This window comes from Oncorhynchus masou, unplaced genomic scaffold (assembly GCF_036934945.1).
Source record: "Oncorhynchus masou masou isolate Uvic2021 unplaced genomic scaffold, UVic_Omas_1.1 unplaced_scaffold_722, whole genome shotgun sequence".
Taxonomy (NCBI): domain Eukaryota; kingdom Metazoa; phylum Chordata; class Actinopteri; order Salmoniformes; family Salmonidae; genus Oncorhynchus; species Oncorhynchus masou.
The window spans coordinates 294,138-311,639 of record NW_027013670.1 but is presented as its reverse complement, the minus strand read 5'-3'; positions in this window follow the sequence as shown (position 1 = coordinate 311,639).

Genomic DNA, 17,502 nt, shown 5'->3' with positions numbered 1-17,502 from the left:
ACTACCAGAGTTACCTCTCTCACGTGCAGCAACACACATGCTTGACCTTTTAACCTTTCACCTTGACCAATCCCAGGAGTCGTCGGTAACCATATTGGGCGGTGCTTCATGCCTCTGTATCTCTCCTGGTGTAGATGTGGTGCCCTGCTACTGTTGTCTGTTGTCTGCTGCTCATAGATGTTAAGTCTCTGTATCTCTCCTGGTGTAGATGTTGGTGCCCTGCTACTGTTGTCTGTTGTCTGCTGCTCATAGATGTTAAGTCTCTGTATCTCTCCTGGTGTAGATGTTGGTGCCCTGCTACTGTTGTCTGTTGTCTGCTGCTCATAGATGTTAAGTCTCTGTATCTCTCCTGGTGTAGATGTGGTGCCCTGCTACTGTTGTCTGCTGCTCATAGATGTTAAGTCTCTGTATCTCTCCTGGTGTAGATGTGGTGCCCTGCTACTGTTGTCTGTTGTCTGCTGCTCATAGATGTTAAGTCTCTGTATCTCTCCTGGTGTAGATGTGGTGCCCTGCTACTGTTGTCTGTTGTCTGCTGCTCATAGATGTTAAGTCTCTGTATCTCTCCTGGTGTAGATGTGGTGCCCTGCTACTGTTGTCTGTTGTCTGCTGCTCATAGATGTTAAGTCTCTGTATCTCTCCTGGTGTAGATGTGGTGCCCTGCTACTGTTGTCTGCTGTCTGCTGCTCATAGATGTTAAGTCTCTGTATCTCTCCTGGTGTAGATGTGGTGCCCTGCTACTGTTGTCTGTTGTCTGCTGCTCATAGATGTTAAGTCTCTGTATCTCTCCTGGTGTAGATGTGGTGCCCTGCTACTGTTGTCTGTTGTCTGCTGCTCATAGATGTTAAGTCTCTGTATCTCTCCTGGTGTAGATGTGGTGCCCTGCTACTGTTGTCTGTTGTCTGCTGCTCATAGATGTTAAGTCTCTGTATCTCTCCTGGTGTAGATGTGGTGCCCTGCTACTGTTGTCTGTTGTCTGCTGCTCATAGATGTTAAGTCTCTGTATCTCTCCTGGTGTAGATGTGGTGCCCTGCTACTGTTGTCTGTTGTCTGCTGCTCATAGATGTTAAGTCTCTGTATCTCTCCTGGTGTAGATGTGGTGCCCTGCTACTGTTGTCTGCTGCTCATAGATGTTAAGTCTCTGTATCTCTCCTGGTGTAGATGTGGTGCCCTGCTACTGTTGTCTGTTGTCTGCTGCTCATAGATGTTAAGTCTCTGTATCTCTCCTGGTGTAGATGTGGTGCCCTGCTACTGTTGTCTGCTGCTCATAGATGTTAAGTCTCTGTATCTCTCCTGGTGTAGATGTGGTGCCCTGCTACTGTTGTCTGTTGTCTGCTGCTCATAGATGTTAAGTCTCTGTATCTCTCCTGGTGTAGATGTGGTGCCCTGCTACTGTTGTCTGTTGTCTGCTGCTCATAGATGTTAAGTCTCTGTATCTCTCCTGGTGTAGATGTGGTGCCCTGCTACTGTTGTCTGTTGTCTGCTGCTCATAGATGTTAAGTCTCTGTATCTCTCCTGGTGTAGATGTGGTGCCCTGCTACTGTTGTCTGTTGTCTGCTGCTCATAGATGTTAAGTCTCTGTATCTCTCCTGGTGTAGATGTCTGTTGTCTGCTGCCTGCTATCTCCTCCTGGTGTAGATGTTGTCTACTGTTGTCTGTTGTCTGCTGCTCATAGATGTTAAGTCTCTGTATCTCTCCTGGTGTAGATGTGGTGCCCTGCTACTGTTGTCTGTTGTCTGCTGCTCATAGATGTTAAGTCTCTGTATCTCTCCTGGTGTAGATGTGGTGCCCTGCTACTGTTGTCTGCTGCTCATAGATGTTAAGTCTCTGTATCTCTCCTGGTGTAGATGTGGTGCCCTGCTACTGTTGTCTGTTGTCTGCTGCTCATAGATGTTAAGTCTCTGTATCTCTCCTGGTGTAGATGTGGTGCCCTGCTACTGTTGTCTGTTGTCTGCTGCTCATAGATGTTAAGTCTCTGTATCTCTCCTGGTGTAGATGTGGTGCCCTGCTACTGTTGTCTGTTGTCTGCTGCTCATAGATGTTAAGTCTCTGTATCTCTCCTGGTGTAGATGTGGTGCCCTGCTACTGTTGTCTGTTGTCTGCTGCTCATAGATGTTAAGTCTCTGTATCTCTCCTGGTGTAGATGTGGTGCCCTGCTACTGTTGTCTGTCTGCTGCTCATAGATGTTAAGTCTCTGTATCTCTCCTGGTGTAGATGTGGTGCCCTGCTACTGTTGTCTGTTGTCTGCTGCTCATAGATGTTAAGTCTCTGTATCTCTCCTGGTGTAGATGTGGTGCCCTGCTACTGTTGTCTGTTGTCTGCTGCTCATAGATGTTAAGTCTCTGTATCTCTCCTGGTGTAGATGTTGGTGCCCTGCTACTGTTGTCTGTTGTCTGCTGCTCATAGATGTTAAGTCTCTGTATCTCTCCTGGTGTAGATGTGGTGCCCTGCTACTGTTGTCTGTTGTCTGCTGCTCATAGATGTTAAGTCTCTGTATCTCTCCTGGTGTAGATGTGGTGCCCTGCTACTGTTGTCTGCTGCTCATATAGATGTTAAGTCTCTGTATCTCTCCTGGTGTAGATGTGGTGCCCTGCTACTGTTGTCTAGATGTTGTCTGCTGCTCATAGATGTTAAGTCTCATAGATGTTATCTCTCCTGGTGTAGATGTGGTGCCCTGCTACTGTTGTCTGTTGTCTGCTCATAGATGTTAAGTCTCTGTATCTCTCCTGGTGTAGATGTGGTGCCCTGCTACTGTTGTCTGTTGTCTGCTGCTCATAGATGTTAAGTCTCTGTATCTCTCCTGGTGTAGATGTGGTGCCCTGCTACTGTTGTCTGTTGTCTGCTGCTCATAGATGTTAAGTCTCTGTATCTCTCCTGGTGTAGATGTTGGTGCCCTGCTACTGTTGTCTGTTGTCTGCTGCTCATAGATGTTAAGTCTCTGTATCTCTCCTGGTGTAGATGTGGTGCCCTGCTACTGTTGTCTGTTGTCTGCTGCTCATAGATGTTAAGTCTCTGTATCTCTCCTGGTGTAGATGTGGTGCCCTGCTACTGTTGTCTGTTGTCTGCTGCTCATAGATGTTAAGTCTGTATCTCTCCTGGTGTAGATGTGGTCTGTACTGTTGTCTCTCCTGGTGTAGATGTGGTGCCCTGCTACTGTTGTCTGCTGTCTGCTGCTCATAGATGTTAAGTCTCTGTATCTCTCCTGGTGTAGATGTGGTGCCCTGCTACTGTTGTCTGCTGCTCATAGATGTTAAGTCTCTGTATCTCTCCTGGTGTAGATGTGGTGCCCTGCTACTGTTGTCTGTTGTCTGCTGCTCATAGATGTTAAGTCTCTGTATCTCTCCTGGTGTAGATGTTGGTGCCCTGCTACTGTTGTCTGTTGTCTGCTGCTCATAGATGTTAAGTCTCTGTATCTCTCCTGGTGTAGATGTGGTGCCCTGCTACTGTTGTCTGTTGTCTGCTGCTCATAGATGTTAAGTCTCTGTATCTCTCCTGGTGTAGATGTGGTGCCCTGCTACTGTTGTCTGTTGTCTGCTGCTCATAGATGTTAAGTCTCTGTATCTCTCCTGGTGTAGATGTGGTGCCCTGCTACTGTTGTCTGCTGCTGCTCATAGATGTTAAGTCTCTGTATCTCTCCTGGTGTAGATGTGGTGCCCTGCTACTGTTGTCTGTTGTCTGCTGCTCATAGATGTTAAGTCTCTGTATCTCTCCTGGTGTAGATGTGGTGCCCTGCTACTGTTGTCTGTTGTCTGCTGCTCATAGATGTTAAGTCTCTGTATCTCTCCTGGTGTAGATGTGGTGCCCTGCTACTGTTGTCTGTTGTCTGCTGCTCATAGATGTTAAGTCTCTGTATCTCTCCTGGTGTAGATGTGGTGCCCTGCTACTGTTGTCTGTTGTCTGCTGCTCATAGATGTTAAGTCTCTGTATCTCTCCTGGTGTAGATGTGGTGCCCTGCTACTGTTGTCTGTTGTCTGCTGCTCATAGATGTTAAGTCTCTGTATCTCTCCTGGTGTAGATGTTGGTGCCATAGATGTTAAGTCTCTGTATCTCTCCTGTTGTCTGTTGTCTGCTGCTCATAGATGTTAAGTCTCTGTATCTCTCCTGGTGTAGATGTGGTGCCCTGCTACTGTTGTCTGTTGTCTGCTGCTCATAGATGTTAAGTCTCTGTATCTCTCCTGGTGTAGATGTGGTGCCCTGCTACTGTTGTCTGTTGTCTGCTGCTCATAGATGTTAAGTCTCTGTATCTCTCCTGGTGTAGATGTGGTGCCCTGCTACTGTTGTCTGTTGTCTGCTGCTCATAGATGTTAAGTCTCTGTATCTCTCCTGGTGTAGATGTGGTGCCCTGCTACTGTTGTCTGTTGTCTGCTGCTCATAGATGTTAAGTCTCTGTATCTCTCCTGGTGTAGATGTGGTGCCCTGCTACTGTTGTCTGTTGTCTGCTGCTCATAGATGTTAAGTCTCTGTATCTCTCCTGGTGTAGATGTGGTGCCCTGCTACTGTTGTCTGTTGTCTGCTGCTCATAGATGTTAAGTCTCTGTATCTCTCCTGGTGTAGATGTGGTGCCCTGCTACTGTTGTCTGTTGTCTGCTGCTCATAGATGTTAAGTCTCCTGGTGTAGATCTCTCCTGTTGGTGTCTCTGTATCTCTCCTGGTAGATGTGGTGCCCTGCTACTGTGTCTGTGCTGCTCTGTTGTCTGTTGTCTGCTGCTCATAGATGTTAAGTCTCTGTATCTCTCCTGGTGTAGATGTGGTGCCCTGCTACTGTTGTCTGCTGCTCATAGATGTTAAGTCTCTGTATCTCTCCTGGTGTAGATGTGGTGCCCTGCTACTGTTGTCTGTTGTCTGCTGCTCATAGATGTTAAGTCTCTGTATCTCTCCTGGTGTAGATGTGGTGCCCTGCTACTGTTGTCTGTTGTCTGCTGCTCATAGATGTTAAGTCTCTGTATCTCTCCTGGTGTAGATGTGGTGCCCTGCTACTGTTGTCTGTTGTCTGCTGCTCATAGATGTTAAGTCTCTGTATCTCTCCTGGTGTAGATGTGGTGCCCTGCTACTGTTGTCTGTTGTCTGCTGCTCATAGATGTTAAGTCTCTGTATCTCTCCTGGTGTAGATGTGGTGCCCTGCTACTGTTGTCTGTTGTCTGCTGCTCATAGATGTTAAGTCTCTGTATCTCTCCTGGTGTAGATGTGGTGCCCTGCTACTGTTGTCTGTTGTCTGCTGCTCATAGATGTTAAGTCTGCCCTGCTATGCTCATAGATGTTAAGTCCTGGTGTAGATGTGGTGCCCTGCTACTGTTGTCTGTTGTCTGCTGCTCATAGATGTTAAGTCTCTGTATCTCTCCTGGTGTAGATGTGGTGCCCTGCTACTGTTGTCTGTTGTCTGCTGCTCATAGATGTTAAGTCTCTGTATCTCTCCTGGTGTAGATGTGGTGCCCTGCTACTGTTGTCTGTTGTCTGCTGCTCATAGATGTTAAGTCTCTGTATCTCTCCTGGTGTAGATGTGGTGCCCTGCTACTGTTGTCTGTTGTCTGCTGCTCATAGATGTTAAGTCTCTGTATCTCTCCTGGTGTAGATGTGGTGCCCTGCTACTGTTGTCTGTTGTCTGCTGCTCATAGATGTTAAGTCTCTGTATCTCTCCTGGTGTAGATGTGGTGCCCTGCTACTGTTGTCTGTTGTCTGCTGCTCATAGATGTTAAGTCTCTGTATCTCTCCTGGTGTAGATGTGGTGCCCTGCTACTGTTGTCTGTTGTCTGCTGCTCATAGATGTTAAGTCTCTGTATCTCTCCTGGTGTAGATGTGGTGCCCTGCTACTGTTGTCTGCTGCTCATAGATGTTAAGTCTCTGTATCTCTCCTGGTGTAGATGTGGTGCCCTGCTACTGTTGTCTGTTGTCTGCTGCTCATAGATGTTAAGTCTCTGTATCTCTCCTGGTGTAGATGTGGTGCCCTGCTACTGTTGTCTGTTGTCTGCTGCTCATAGATGTTAAGTCTCTGTATCTCTCCTGGTGTAGATGTGGTGCCCTGCTACTGTTGTCTGTTGTCTGCTGCTCATAGATGTTAAGTCTCTGTATCTCTCCTGGTGTAGATGTGGTGTGCTACTGTTGTCCTGCTCATAGATGTTAAGTCTCTGTATCTCTCCTGGTGTAGATGTGGTGCCCTGTCTGTTGTCTGCTGCTCATAGATGTTAAGTCTCTGTATCTCTCCTGGTGTAGATGTGGTGCCCTGTCTCTATCTGTTGTCTGTTGTCTGCTGCTCATAGATGTTAAGTCTCTGTATCTCTCCTGGTGTAGATGTGGTGCCCTGCTACTGTTGTCTGTTGTCTGCTGCTCATAGATGTTAAGTCTCTGTATCTCTCCTGGTGTAGATGTGGTGCCCTGCTACTGTTGTCTGTTGTCTGCTGCTCATAGATGTTAAGTCTCTGTATCTCTCCTGGTGTAGATGTGGTGCCCTGCTACTGTTGTCTGTTGTCTGCTGCTCATAGATGTTAAGTCTCTGTATCTCTCCTGGTGTAGATGTGGTGCCCTGCTACTGTTGTCTGCTCATAGATGTTGTCTGCTGGTGTAGATGTGGTGCCCTCATAGATGTTAAGTCTCTGTATCTCTCCTGGTGTAGATGTGGTGCCCTGCTACTGTTGTCTGTTGTCTGCTGCTCATAGATGTTAAGTCTCTGTATCTCTCCTGGTGTAGATGTGGTGCCCTGCTACTGTTGTCTGTTGTCTGCTGCTCATAGATGTTAAGTCTCTGTATCTCTCCTGGTGTAGATGTGGTGCCCTGCTACTGTTGTCTGTTGTCTGCTGCTCATAGATGTTAAGTCTCTGTATCTCTCCTGGTGTAGATGTGGTGCCCTGCTACTGTTGTCTGTTGTCTGCTGCTCATAGATGTTAAGTCTCTGTATCTCTCCTGGTGTAGATGTGGTGCCCTGCTACTGTTGTCTGTTGTCTGCTGCTCATAGATGTTAAGTCTCTGTATCTCTCCTGGTGTAGATGTGGTGCCCTGCTACTGTTGTCTGTTGTCTGCTGCTCATAGATGTTAAGTCTCTGTATCTCTCCTGGTGTAGATGTTGGTGCCCTGCTACTGTTGTCTGTTGTCTGCTGCTCATAGATGTTAAGTCTCTGTATCTCTCCTGGTGTAGATGTGGTGCCCTGCTACTGTTGTCTGTTGTCTGCTGCTCATAGATGTTAAGTCTCTGTATCTCTCCTGGTGTAGATGTGGTGCCCTGCTACTGTTGTCTGTTGTCTGCTGCTCATAGATGTTAAGTCTCTGTATCTCTCCTGGTGTAGATGTGGTGCCCTGCTACTGTTGTCTGTTGTCTGCTGCTCATAGATGTTAAGTCTCTGTATCTCTCCTGGTGTAGATGTGGTGCCCTGCTACTGTTGTCTGTTGTCTGCTGCTCATAGATGTTAAGTCTCTGTATCTCTCCTGGTGTAGATGTGGTGCCCTGCTACTGTTGTCTGTTGTCTGCTGCTCATAGATGTTAAGTCTCTGTATCTCTCCTGGTGTAGATGTGGTGCCCTGCTACTGTTGTCTGTTGTCTGCTGCTCATAGATGTTAAGTCTCTGTATGTGGTGCCCTGCTACTCTGTTGTCCTGCTCATAGTGTAGATCTCTCCTGGTGTAGATGTGGTGCCCTGCTACTGTTGTCTGTTGTCTGCTGCTCATAGATGTTAAGTCTCTGTATCTCTCCTGGTGTAGATGTGGTGCCCTGCTACTGTTGTCTGTTGTCTGCTGCTCATAGATGTTAAGTCTCTGTATCCTCTCCTGTCTGCTGCTCATAGTGTAGATGATTGGTGCCCTGCTACTGTTGTCTGTTGTCTGCTGCTCATAGATGTTAAGTCTCTGTATCTCTCCTGGTGTAGATGTGGTGCCCTGCTACTGTTGTCTGTTGTCTGCCCTGTTGTCTGCTGCTCATAGATGTTAAGTCTCTGTATCTCTCCTGTGTAGATGTGGTGCCCTGACTGTTGTCTGTTGTCTGCTGCTCATAGATGTTAAGTCTCTGTATCTCTCCTGGTGTTGGTCTGCTACTGTTTGTCTGCTGCTCATAGATGTTAAGTCTCTGTATCTCTCCTGGTGTAGATGTGGTGCCCTGCTACTGTTGTCTGTTGTCTGCTGCTCATAGATGTTAAGTCTCTGTATCTCTCCTGGTGTAGATGTGGTGCCCTGCTACTGTTGTCTGTTGTCTGCTGCTCATAGATGTTAAGTCTCTGTATCTCTCCTGGTGTAGATGTGGTGCCCTGCTACTGTTGTCTGTTGTCTGCTGCTCATAGATGTTAAGTCTCTGTATCTCTCCTGGTGTAGATGTGGTGCCCTGCTACTGTTGTCTGCTGCTCATAGATGTTAAGTCTCTGTATCTCTCCTGGTGTAGATGTTGGTGCCCTGCTACTGTTGTCTGTTGTCTGCTGCTCATAGATGTTAAGTCTCTGTATCTCTCCTGGTGTAGATGTGGTGCCCTGCTACTGTTGTCTGTTGTCTGCTGCTCATAGATGTTAAGTCTCTGTATCTCTCCTGGTGTAGATGTGGTGCCCTGCTACTGTTGTCTGTTGTCTGCTGCTCATAGATGTTAAGTCTCTGTATCTCTCCTGGTGTAGATGTGGTGCCCTGCTACTGTTGTCTGTTGTCTGCTGCTCATAGATGTTAAGTCTCTGTATCTCTCCTGGTGTAGATGTGGTGCCCTGCTACTGTTGTCTGCTGCTCATAGATGTTAAGTCTCTGTATCTCTCCTGGTGTAGATGTGGTGCCCTGCTACTGTTGTCTGTTGTCTGCTGCTCATAGATGTTAAGTCTCTGTATCTCTCCTGGTGTAGATGTGGTGCCCTGCTACTGTTGTCTGCTGCTCATAGATGTTAAGTCTCTGTATCTCTCCTGGTGTAGATGTGGTGCCCTGCTACTGTTGTCTGTTGTCTGCTGCTCATAGATGTTAAGTCTCTGTATCTCTCCTGGTGTAGATGTGGTGCCCTGCTACTGTTGTCTGTTGTCTGCTGCTCATAGATGTTAAGTCTCTGTATCTCTCCTGGTGTAGATGTGGTGCCCTGCTACTGTTGTCTGTTGTCTGCTGCTCATAGATGTTAAGTCTCTGTATCTCTCCTGGTGTAGATGTGGTGCCCTGCTACTGTTGTCTGTTGTCTGCTGCTCATAGATGTTAAGTCTCTGTATCTCTCCTGGTGTAGATGTGGTGCCCTGCTACTGTTGTCTGTTGTCTGCTGCTCATAGATAGATGTTAAGTCTCTGTTAATCTCTCCTGGTGTAGATGTGGTGCCCTGCTACTGTTGTCTGTTGTCTGCTGCTCATAGATGTTAAGTCTCTGTATCTCTCCTGGTGTAGATGTGGTGCCCTGCTACTGTTGTCTGCTGCTCATAGATGTTAAGTCTCTGTATCTCTCCTGGTGTAGATGTTGGTGCCCTGCTACTGTTGTCTGTTGTCTGCTGCTCATAGATGTTAAGTCTCTGTATCTCTCCTGGTGTAGATGTGGTGCCCTGCTACTGTTGTCTGTTGTCTGCTGCTCATAGATGTTAGATGTTACTGTTGTCTGTTGTCTGCTGCTCATAGATGTTAAGTCTCTGTATCTCTCCTGGTGTAGATGTGGTGCCCTGCTACTGTTGTCTGTTGTCTGCTGCTCATAGATGTTAAGTCTCTGTATCTCTCCTGGTGTAGATGTGGTGCCCTGCTACTGTTGTCTGTTGTCTGCTGCTCATAGATGTTAAGTCTCTGTATCTCTCCTGGTGTAGATGTGGTGCCCTGCTACTGTTGTCTGTTGTCTGCTGCTCATAGATGTTAAGTCTCTGTATCTCTCCTGGTGTAGATGTGGTGCCCTGCTACTGTTGTCTGTTGTCTGCTGCTCATAGATGTTAAGTCTCTGTATCTCTCCTGGTGTAGATGTGGTGCCCTGCTACTGTTGTCTGTTGTCTGCTGCTCATAGATGTTAAGTCTCTGTATCTCTCCTGGTGTAGATGTGGTGCCCTGCTACTGTTGTCTGTTGTCTGCTGCTCATAGATGTTAAGTCTCTGTATCTCTCCTGGTGTAGATGTGGTGCCCTGCTACTGTTGTCTGTTGTCTGCTGCTCATAGATGTTAAGTCTCTGTATCTCTCCTGGTGTAGATGTGGTGCCCTGCTACTGTTGTCTGTTGTCTGCTGCTCATAGATGTTAAGTCTCTGTATCTCTCCTGGTGTAGATGTGGTGCCCTGCTACTGTTGTCTGCTGCTCATAGATGTTAAGTCTCTGTATCTCTCCTGGTGTAGATGTGGTGCCCTGCTACTGTTGTCTGTTGTCTGCTGCTCATAGATGTTAAGTCTCTGTATCTCTCCTGGTGTAGATGTGGTGCCCTGCTACTGTTGTCTGTTGTCTGCTGCTCATAGATGTTAAGTCTCTGTATCTCTCCTGGTGTAGATGTGGTGCCCTGCTACTGTTGTCTGTTGTCTGCTGCTCATAGATGTTAAGTCTCTGTATCTCTCCTGGTGTAGATGTGGTGCCCTGCTACTGTTGTCTGTTGTCTGCTGCTCATAGATGTTAAGTCTCTGTATCTCTCCTGGTGTAGATGTGGTGCCCTGCTACTGTTGTCTGCTGCTCATAGATGTTAAGTCTCTGTATCTCTCCTGGTGTAGATGTGGTGCCCTGCTACTGTTGTCTGTTGTCTGCTGCTCATAGATGTTAAGTCTCTGTATCTCTCCTGGTGTAGATGTGGTGCCCTGCTACTGTTGTCTGTTGTCTGCTGCTCATAGATGTTAAGTCTCTGTATCTCTCCTGGTGTAGATGTGGTGCCCTGCTACTGTTGTCTGTTGTCTGCTGCTCATAGATGTTAAGTCTCTGTATCTCTCCTGGTGTAGATGTGGTGCCCTGCTACTGTTGTCTGTTGTCTGCTGCTCATAGATGTTAAGTCTCTGTATCTCTCCTGGTGTAGATGTGGTGCCCTGCTACTGTTGTCTGTTGTCTGCTGCTCATAGATGTTAAGTCTCTGTATCTCTCCTGGTGTAGATGTGGTGCCCTGCTACTGTTGTCTGTTGTCTGCTGCTCATAGATGTTAAGTCTCTGTATCTCTCCTGGTGTAGATGTGGTGCCCTGCTACTGTTGTCTGTTGTCTGCTGCTCATAGATGTTAAGTCTCTGTATCTCTCCTGGTGTAGATGTGGTGCCCTGCTACTGTTGTCTGTTGTCTGCTGCTCATAGATGTTAAGTCTCTGTATCTCTCCTGGTGTAGATGTGGTGCCCTGCTACTGTTGTCTGTTGTCTGCTGCTCATAGATGTTAAGTCTCTGTATCTCTCCTGGTGTAGATGTGGTGCCCTGCTACTGTTGTCTGTTGTCTGCTGCTCATAGATGTTAAGTCTCTGTATCTCTCCTGGTGTAGATGTGGTGCCCTGCTACTGTTGTCTGTTGTCTGCTGCTCATAGATGTTAAGTCTCTGTATCTCTCCTGGTGTAGATGTGGTGCCCTGCTACTGTTGTCTGTTGTCTGCTGCTCATAGATGTTAAGTCTCTGTATCTCTCCTGGTGTAGATGTGGTGCCCTGCTACTGTTGTCTGTTGTCTGCTGCTCATAGATGTTAAGTCTCTGTATCTCTCCTGGTGTAGATGTGGTGCCCTGCTACTGTTGTCTGCTGCTCATAGATGTTAAGTCTCTGTATCTCTCCTGGTGTAGATGTGGTGCCCTGCTACTGTTGTCTGTTGTCTGCTGCTCATAGATGTTAAGTCTCTGTATCTCTCCTGGTGTAGATGTTGGTGCCCTGCTACTGTCTGCTGCTCATAGATGTTGTCTGCTGCTCATAGATGTTAAGTCTCTGTATCTCTCCTGGTGTAGATGTGGTGCCCTGCTACTGTTGTCTGTTGTCTGCTGCTCATAGATGTTAAGTCTCTGTATCTCTCCTGGTGTAGATGTGGTGCCCTGCTACTGTTGTCTGTTGTCTGCTGCTCATAGATGTTAAGTCTCTGTATCTCTCCTGGTGTAGATGTGGTGCCCTGCTACTGTTGTCTGTTGTCTGCTGCTCATAGATGTTAAGTCTCTGTATCTCTCCTGGTGTAGATGTGGTGCCCTGCTACTGTTGTCTGTTGTCTGCTGCTCATAGATGTTAAGTCTCTGTATCTCTCCTGGTGTAGATGTGGTGCCCTGCTACTGTTGTCTGCTGCTCATAGATGTTAAGTCTCTGTATCTCTCCTGGTGTAGTTGTTGGTGCCCTGCTACTGTTGTCTGTTGTCTGCTGCTCATAGATGTTAAGTCTCTGTATCTCTCCTGGTGTAGATGTGGTGCCCTGCTACTGTTGTCTGTTGTCTGCTGCTCATAGATGTTAAGTCTCTGTATCTCTCCTGGTGTAGATGTGGTGCCCTGCTACTGTTGTCTGTTGTCTGCTGCTCATAGATGTTAAGTCTCTGTATCTCTCCTGGTGTAGATGTGGTGCCCTGCTACTGTTGTCTGTTGTCTGCTGCTCATAGATGTTAAGTCTCTGTATCTCTCCTGGTGTAGATGTGGTGCCCTGCTACTGTTGTCTGCTGCTCATAGATGTTAAGTCTCTGTATCTCTCCTGGTGTAGATGTGGTGCCCTGCTACTGTTGTCTGTTGTCTGCTGCTCATAGATGTTAAGTCTCTGTATCTCTCCTGGTGTAGATGTGGTGCCCTGCTACTGTTGTCTGTTGTCTGCTGCTCATAGATGTTAAGTCTCTGTATCTCTCCTGGTGTAGATGTGGTGCCCTGCTACTGTTGTCTGTTGTCTGCTGCTCATAGATGTTAAGTCTCTGTATCTCTCCTGGTGTAGATGTGGTGCCCTGCTACTGTTGTCTGCTGCTCATAGATGTTAAGTAGCGTTTTAGTGCTTGCCTCCTTCCCGTGTCTTTGTTGTGTTTCATGTGCCTTCCTGTGATGTAATCAACTAAATATGATGTCATCCAATCAAACGAATAAAGAATCTGCTGTGACGCTCCTCGCCTCCTCGTCTGTCTGTAATGACTTTCCCCTTCGTCTCACCTGTCTACAGTAGCCGACATTCAGGCTGGTCTTTCCACGTTAATAGAAGAGTTGGTACTACAATGAGGTTGTACGCCTCGTCTAGTTTAACCTCTGTGTTGTCAGCAGACAAGCCTCTATTTGACGATCCTCTGTAACACAACCCATCTGTGGTGGTGTAACACAACCCATCTGAAGACAAGCTGTTGAACTCCTCTGCTGCCACTAGTGTGGTGGTGTGGTCTCATCGTGTGGTGGTGTGGTCTCATCGTGTGGTGGTGTGGTCTCATCGTGTGGTGGTGTGGTCTCATCGTATGGTGGTGTGGTCTCATCGTGTGGTCTCATCGTATGGTGGTGTGGTCTCATCGTATGGTGGTGTGGTCTCATCGTGTGGTGGTGTGGTCTCATCGTATGGTGGTGTGGTCTCATCGTGTGGTGGTGTGGTCTCATCGTGTGGTGGTGTGGTCTCATCGTGTGGTGGTGTGGTCTCATCGTGTGGTGGTGTGGTCTCATCGTGTGGTGGTGTGGTCTCATCGTATGGTGGTGTGGTGGTGTGGTCTCATCGTGTGGTGGTGTGGTGGTGTGGTCTCATCGTATGGTGGTGTGGTCTCATCGTATGGTGGTGTGGTCTCATCGTATGGTGGTGTGGTCTCATCGTATGGTGGTGTGGTGGTGTGGTCTTATCGTGTGGTGGTGTGGTGGTGTGGTCTCATCGTATGGTGGTGTGGTCTCATCGTGTGGTGGTGTGGTGGTGTGGTCTCATCGTGTGGTGGTGTGGTGGTGTGGTCTCATCGTATGGTGGTGTGGTGGTGTGGTCTCATCGTATGGTGGTGTGGTGGTGTGGTCTCATCGTGTGGTGGTGTGGTGGTGTGGTCTCATCGTGTGGTGGTGTGGTCTCATCGTATGGTGGTGTGGTCTCATCGTATGGTGGTGTGGTCTCATCGTGTGGTGGTGTGGTCTCATTGTGTGGTGGTGTGGTCTCATCGTGTGGTGGTGTGGTCTCATCGTATGGTGGTGTGGTCTCATCGTATGGTGGTGTGGTCTCATCGTATGGTGGTGGGGTCTCATCGTGTGGTGGTGTGGTCTCATCGTATGGTGGTGTGGTGGTGTGGTCTCATCGTGTGGTGGTGTGGTGGTGTGGTCTCATCGTGTGGTGGTGTGGTCTCATCGTGTGGTGGTGTGGTCTCATCGTGTGGTGGTGTGGTGGTGTGGTCTCATCGTGTGGTGGTTTGGTCTCATCGTGTGGTGGTGTGGTGGTGTGGTCTCATCGTGTGGTGGTGTGGTGGTTTGGTCTCATCGTGTGGTGGTGTGGTCTCATCGTGTGGTGGTGTGGTGGTGTGGTCTCATCGTGTGGTGGTGTGGTGGTGTGGTCTCATCGTATGGTGGTGTGGTCTCATCGTGTGGTGGTGTGGTCTCATCGTGTGGTGGTGCGGTCTCATCGTGTGGTGGTGTGGTCTCATCGTATGGTGGTGTGGTCTCATTGTATGGTGGTGTGGTCTCATCGTATGGTGGTGTGGTGGTGTGGTCTCATCGTGTGGTGGTGTGGTTGTGTGGTCTCATCGTGTGGTGGTGTGGTGGTGTGGTCTCATCGTATGGTGGTGTGGTGGTGTGGTCTCATCGTGTGGTGGTGTGGTGGTGTGGTCTCATCGTGTGGTGGTGTGGTCTCATCGTGTGGTGGTGTGGTCTCATCGTATGGTGGTGTGGTCTCATCGTATGGTGGTGTGGTCTCATCGTGTGGTGGTGTGGTCTCATCGTGTGGTGGTGTGGTGGTGTGGTCTCATCGTGTGGTGGTGTGGTGGTGTGGTGGTGTGGTCTCATCGTATGGTGGTGTGGTGGTGTGGTCTCATCGTGTGGTGGTGTGGTGGTGTGGTCTCATCGTGTGGTGGTGTGGTCTCATCGTATGGTGGTGTGGTCTCATCATATGGTGGTGTGGTCTCATCGTGTGGTGGTGTGGTCTCATCGTGTGGTGGTGTGGTCTCATCGTGTGGTGGTGTGGTCTCATCGTGTGGTCTCATCGTATGGTGGTGTGGTCTCATCGTATGGTGGTGTGGTCTCATCGTATGGTGGTGTGGTCTCATCGTGTGGTGGTGTGGTCTCATCGTATGGTGGTGTGGTGGTGTGGTCTCATCGTGTGGTGGTGTGGTGGTGTGGTCTCATCGTGTGGTGGTGTGGTCTCATCGTGTGGTGGTGTGGTGGTGTGGTCTCATCGTGTGGTGGTTTGGTCTCATCGTGTGGTGGTGTGGTGGTGTGGTCTCATCGTGTGGTGGTGTGGTCTTTGGTCTCATCGTGTGGTGGTGTGGTCTCATCGTGTGGTGGTGTGGTGGTGTGGTCTCATCGTGTGGTGGTGTGGTGGTGTGGTCTCATCGTATGGTGGTGTGGTCTCATCGTATGGTGGTGTGGTCTCATCGTGTGGTGGTGGGGTGGTGTGGTCTCATCGTGTGGTGGTGTGGTCTCATCGTGTGGTGGTGTGGTCTCATCGTGTGGTGGTGTGGTGGTGTGGTCTCATCGTGTGGTGGTGTGGTCTCATCGTGTGGTGGTGTGGTCTCATCGCGTGTGGTGGTGTGCTGGTTTGGTCTCATCGTGTGGTGGTGTGGTCTCATCGTGTGGTGGTGTGGTGGTGTGGTCTCATCGTGTGGTGGTGTGGTGGTGTGGTCTCTTCGTATGGTGGTGTGGTCTCATCGTGTGGTGGTGTGGTCTCATCGTATGGTGGTGTGGTGGTGTGGTCTCATCGTATGGTGGTGTGGTCTCATCGTGTGGTGGTGTGGTGGTGTGGTCTCATCGTGTGGTGGTGTGGTCTCATCGTGTGGTGGTGTGGTGGTGTGGTCTCATCGTGTGGTGGTTTGGTCTCAGCGTGTGGTGGTGTGGTGGTGTGGTCTCATCGTGTGGTGGTGTGGTGGTTTGGTCTCATCGTGTGGTGGTGTGGTCTCATCGTGTGGTGGTGTGGTGGTGTGGTCTCAGCGTGTGGTGGTGTGGTGGTGTGGTGGTGTGGTCTCATCGTGTGGTGGTGTGGTGGTTTGGTCTCATCGTGTGGTGGTGTGGTCTCATCGTGTGGTGGTGTGGTGGTTTGGTCTCATCGTGTGGTGGTGTGGTCTCATCGTGTGGTGGTGTGGTGGTGTGGTCTCATCGTGTGGTGGTGTGGTGGTGTGGTCTCATCGTATGGTGGTGTGGTCTCATCGTATGGTGGTGTGGTCTCATCGTGTGGTGGTGTGGTGGTGTGGTCTCATCGTGTGGTGGTGTGGTCTCATCGTGTGGTGGTGTGGTCTCATCGTGTGGTGGTGTGGTGGTGTGGTCTCATCGTGTGGTGGTGTGGTCTCATCGTGTGGTGGTGTGGTCTCATCGTGTGGTGGTGTGCTGGTTTGGTCTCATCGTGTGGTGGTGTGGTCTCATCGTGTGGTGGTGTGGTGGTGTGGTCTCATCGTGTGGTGGTGTGGTGGTGTGGTCTCATCGTATGGTGGTGTGGTCTCATCGTGTGGTGGTGTGGTCTCATCGTGTGGTGGTGTGGTGGTGTGGTCTCATCGTATGGTGGTGTGGTCTCATCGTGTGGTGGTGTGGTGGTGTGGTCTCATCGTGTGGTGGTGTGGTCTCATCGTGTGGTGGTGTGGTGGTGTGGTCTCATCGTGTGGTGGTTTGGTCTCAGCGTGTGGTGGTGTGGTGGTGTGGTCTCATCGTGTGGTGGTGTGGTGGTTTGGTCTCATCGTGTGGTGGTGTGGTCTCATCGTGTGGTGGTGTGGTGGTGTGGTCTCATCGTGTGGTGGTGTGGTGGTGGTCTCATCGTATGGTGGTGTGGTCTCATCGTATGGTGGTGTGGTCTCATCGTGTGGTGGTGTGGTGGTGTGGTCTCATCGTGTGGTGGTGTGGTCTCATCGTGTGGTGGTGTGGTCTCATCGTGTGGTGGTGTCGTCTCATCGTATGGTGGTGTGGTCTCATCGTGTGGTGGTGTGGTGGTGTGGTCTCATCGTGTGGTGGTGTGGTCTCATCGTGTGGTGGTGTGGTGGTGTGGTCTCATCGTGTGGTGGTGTGGTGGTGTGGTCTCATCGTGTGGTGGTTTGGTCTCATCGTGTGGTGGTGTGGTCTCATCGTGTGGTGGTGTGGTGGTGTGGTCTCATCGTGTGGTGGTGTGGTGGTGTGGTCTCATCGTATGGTGGTGTGGTCTCATCGTATGGTGGTGTGGTCTCATCGTGTGGTGGTGTGGTGGTGTGGTCTCATCGTGTGGTGGTGTGGTGGTGTGGTCTCATCGTGTGGTGGTTTGGTCTCATCGTGTGGTGGTGTGGTGGTGTGGTCTCATCGTGTGGTGGTGTGGTGGTTTGGTCTCATCGTGTGGTGGTGTGGTCTCATCGTGTGGTGGTGTGGTGGTGTGGTCTCATCGTGTGGTGGTGTGGTGGTGTGGTCTCATCGTATGGTGGTGTGGTCTCATCGTGTGGTGGTGTGGTGGTGTGGTCTCATCGTGTGGTGGTGTGGTGGTGTGGTCTCATCGTATGGTGGTGTGGTCTCATCGTATGGTGGTGTGGTCTCATCGTGTGGTGGTGTGGTGGTGTGGTCTCATCGTGTGGTGGTGTGGTCTCATCGTGTGGTGGTGTGGTCTCATCGTGTGG